General features: G+C 44.2%; 1 long non-coding RNA gene across 1 annotated transcript; it reads right to left on the reverse strand.

The window, feature by feature from the left end:
• Nucleotides 1-221: 221 nt before the first annotated feature.
• LOC141365901 (uncharacterized) lies at nt 222-2,542 on the reverse strand. Its single transcript, XR_012370839.1, has 4 exons — nt 2,404-2,542; nt 1,735-2,264; nt 587-1,662; nt 222-496 (listed from the first exon to the last, which is right to left on the reverse strand). It is a non-coding gene; the product is annotated as an uncharacterized lncRNA (long non-coding RNA).
• Nucleotides 2,543-4,264: the final 1,722 nt, after the last annotated feature.

Consider the following 4,264-nt stretch of genomic DNA (forward strand, 5'->3'; position numbering starts at 1 on the left):
TTTTCTAAAGATATGTTATGAAACCATTCTTCTTATTGCAGCATAAATATACAAGTGTCTGTATTTAAGAAAAATGGATTACAAAAACACAGGACAAAACTGATTTATTCAACTGATTCATTCATTCATGAATTTGTTTTCTCCCTCCCTCCCTCAATCACTCCCTCTTTCCCTCAATCATTTCCTGTTTCCATCAATCCCTCCCTCCCTCCCTTCCTCCATCACTCCAGGAACATGACATTGACCTTCAAGTATTTTTTATCAATGCAGTAGGACAAAAAATTTCCATGTCCTCTTGACATTGAAAAATAAACATAAAGTCATCCTTTGCCTCGGGGAATTCATCACACATGACCCTTTTGATGGCATTTTGTTGGTCATCAATGGTCATTTTCAGAAAAGCAGGCTCTGTCACCTCCCCACGGAATAAGTCTCTGTGACTGTGTACCCAGTTCCATGCTGTATACAGGTCTCTCAGAATGGTTGGCTGCTGCACCTGGTGAAGAGACAAGTTGTAAATCAAATATACAAAATTATAATGGCACAATAGTGGCACGCATTTAACTGTTGGATATGAAGTCTTTACCTTATAAATGTCCTGTTCAACCACAACTCTTCTGCTGGGCAACAGTTAGGTGGTGGTGGATTTCGAATCTCTGAAGACAGGCTCAAGTGTTCCCTGAAGGAGTTGGGATGATTCTTCAGTCCAGTATGCAAACCTCTGTCCATGCCTTTGGAATATATGCAAACATAGATGCCATCTATTAATGCAGTGTTTCTCAAACTTTTTCAGCCCAAGGACCACTTTATCTTCCAATTTTTTTCTGAGGACCACCTAACAGAATCCCACTCTAACACTCCCCCAAAAAACAACAAAATAGGAAGGATAAGCTAAGTTTAAGTTTAATATGCAACTGTTTCAAGTCAAAAACTAATTTTTTACAAACAAATGCAATGCTATGTTCAGAAATTATTATATGAATTTTATTTCATTTGAAAAAGTAAATGTGAAATGAGTTGCAGCTTAATATGAACAACAAACTGCACATGTGAAAAAAAAATGCAATTAAACATACTATAACAGCCTAGGTCCCACTTAATGCCATTCCAAAGAGCCATTAGTTTAAAACTGAGGTGGTGGGTATATTAAGTCTATGGTTGTAACTATGGTAACAATAAAATACTGAAAAAAAAAGTTCCCTTTAATGTCCAAAATCACTGAAATTACAGGGATTTTACACATGAACAAAAACTAGTACATAAAAACTAATAGATCTGTGGAATATAGCTACTTTCAGTTGACGCTTGATCTTTTATTTTGACTCCTCTTTGGTTTAGCCAACCGATCCATTTTTACGTTATTAAAACAGAAAGGCAAGAACTGATATATCACAGTTTCGCAAGTTCATTAAAAATCTACTTAAATAAGTGACGATTGTATAAACACTTGCCTAGTTTAGGTCATCTTTTGGCGGAGCACTGGGGGGGTTTGGACCACACTGTGAGAATTACTGTATTAATGTAATAGCTTTCTAGTTTAACTTCACCCACAGTGACTTAATACAGCCAAGGCACTGAAATTATTATTATTAGAAAACCTTCTAGGCAAAACTTTTCCATTAGCTGAATGCACCACCACTGGCGAATCAATGGCACCTCCTCCTAAAATGCACAAAAATAAAAATGGGCATATAGCATAGTTTGAAGACATAATTATGTGAAAATCCACCTTACCTCTGTAAATGTTAAAGGACATGATGTGCAGATGCTGAGAGCAAACTGTGAAATACAAACAATACTGTAAGACTTTGATTTTTCTATCTAACAGCTTTGATGAATTAAACATTCTTACCATCAGCATGTATATGTCACAAGGTGACGATCTTTTTGGGCGGAACCAAAAGTTGGGAAACTTTGGTTCCGCCCGGATGTTTCCGCCCAGACCGGGAAGAGAAAACACCGGACATCCGGTAGCATCGCGAGGGCTGTAATCAGCCAAATCAAGCGCAGCTGTGCGTGGTTAAGAGGAGCGCCGGGGGATTGGAAGACTGCAGCACACAGAGGAGCATTTAAGAGCAGTGTAAATCACAGTTTGTGTGCTTTTTAGTGTGAGTTGAGGTGCGGAGCTGCGCTCGTCCGATACGCATTGGTGGCTGGTTATACTCTCTCTCTCTCTCTCTCTCTCTCTCTCTCTCTCTCTCTCTCTCTCTCTCTCTCTCTCTCTCTCTTGTAGTCTGCAGTAATCGCTGGAGTAATAGGAAACCCTACGGGTGAAGAAACATAGGTATAAGTGACACATTTAGAGGAACAAAGGAGGAAGGAAACGTAACGGTTTTGCAATGTAAACAAAGGCGGACTGCTGTGAGTATTAACTTCTGTATTAGAACGAAGTGGAAAACTAACCTGTGAATTTACTAAATACCTCCAGGAGGAGGAGGGCGGCCCTACCCCTGATCCAGCGTGGTAGGTGAGCCGCAGGAACATTTTGTCTCAGCAGCCACAGCAGCAGAATTAAATATCCAGGCCGTATTGTCATCGCCCCCATCCAACCCAAGCGAAGTGGAGGACGTCTCTTATGTACACCTGTAGTGTGGTGGGTGAGTCCATGTATTCTTAAAACCTTTCACGTTGAAGTGGTGCTGTGTATTGCTGTGGGTTGCTGTGCAAGTGCTGTGTGTCTTGTCAGACGTAACCCACATTATCCATTTCATTGAGGAAGAGACGGAGAGGCTAACGGTCCTAGGGAGAACCATCTATCATACGCTGTGTGCGGTTCTGAGTTAGAAGTGACGGTGTGGGCCTCTGAAAGCTGCCCCCGTCTGCATGTTGACAGATTTTGAAGAACGGCGGTGAAGATTTGGAAGCTGACAGTGTGTGTGAGTGCCACTATGGGCCTTTTGTATTGCTACCTTACCTGTATATTTTCCCTTGTTGCAGAGTTAGAGGCGAAGGAGCTCCGCCGTCCCGTGGTCTCTACGAAAGGGTGCCCCTGTCCGGTATTCGATCGCCCTACGGGTATTGAGGATAGGGCAGCGCTCGGCCCGGTGAGACGGTGTGACATTCCGCCCCTCTGCTGACCAGCAAACTCGCCGAGAGGGTTTTGCCCCCGGCGCCTTCTGGGAAAATCATCGCCCGTTTGACCTTCTGTGTAGGCCAGCCGTCGTAAGCCTGCCCCCGTTACATTGTCGATCAGAACGCCTTACAGCGAGCTAAGGAAAAGCTGCACTTACTAGGAGCTGTATACAGCGGAGAGGTGAGAAGCATTCAAGTCTGAATCAACCGTGTTGTTGTGTCCAAGCTGCCTGTGGAGAAAGAGAGAACGAGAGTGAACGTCAGGAGAACGAACTGTGGACAGTTATACGTACCCAGAGCTGTAAACAGCGGAGAGGTGAGAAGCATCCAAGTCTGAATTAACCGTGTTGTTGTGTCCAAGCTGCCTGTGGAGAGAGAGAACGAGAGTGAACGTCAGGAGAACAAACTGTGGACAGTTTTACGTACACAGAGCTGTAAACAGCGGAGAGGTGAGAAGCATCCAAGTCTGAATTAACCGTGTTGTTGTGTCCAAGCTGCCTGTGGAGAAAGAGAGGACGAGAGTGAACGTCAGGAGAGCGAACTGTGGACAGTTATACGTACCCAGAGCTGTAAACAGTGGAGAGGTGAGAAGCATCCAAGTCTGAATTAACCGTGTCTTTGTGTCCCAGCTGCTGCCTGTGGAGGAAAAGAGAACAAGAGTGAATGTCAGGAGAACGAACTGTGGAAAATTACACTTACCAAGAGCTGTAAGCGGCAGAGAGGTGAGAACTATCCAAGTCCAAATTAAACATGTCTTTGTGTCCCAGCCGCTGCCTGTGGAAAGAGGAAGGAAGGAGAGTGAACTAAATGCAAAGAATTGTACGAGCCCGAGCAGTGAAGTCTCTGCAGAGCGCAACACAGGTACGCAGGTGGAGAGATAGACAAACCCCAAAAACTCACACTATTTTATCTTTGCCTCCAGGAAAGAAGAGAAGGGCGCCACGGATAGCGGGGACAGGCAGGAGCCTGTCTTCCACATCTCCCCCCCCTTGTCTCCAGCCCCCCTGGACCCCCGTTGCCCCTTTTTCCCTTCCTGCCACCTTCCCGTGCCGTGGCCTGCCTGGAGGACAGAGTCAGAGCTTAGTTTTAATTGCCCCTTCCCCATTCCCCAAGACCTTTTAAATATTTAAATAAAGATTGTTTTATTATTACTTACCTGTTCTCGTGTTGTCTGGTCATTGGGTTGGCTTTG

This window comes from Misgurnus anguillicaudatus, chromosome 8 (genome assembly GCF_027580225.2).
Source record: "Misgurnus anguillicaudatus chromosome 8, ASM2758022v2, whole genome shotgun sequence".
In the NCBI taxonomy this organism is placed as follows: Eukaryota; Metazoa; Chordata; class Actinopteri; order Cypriniformes; family Cobitidae; genus Misgurnus; species Misgurnus anguillicaudatus.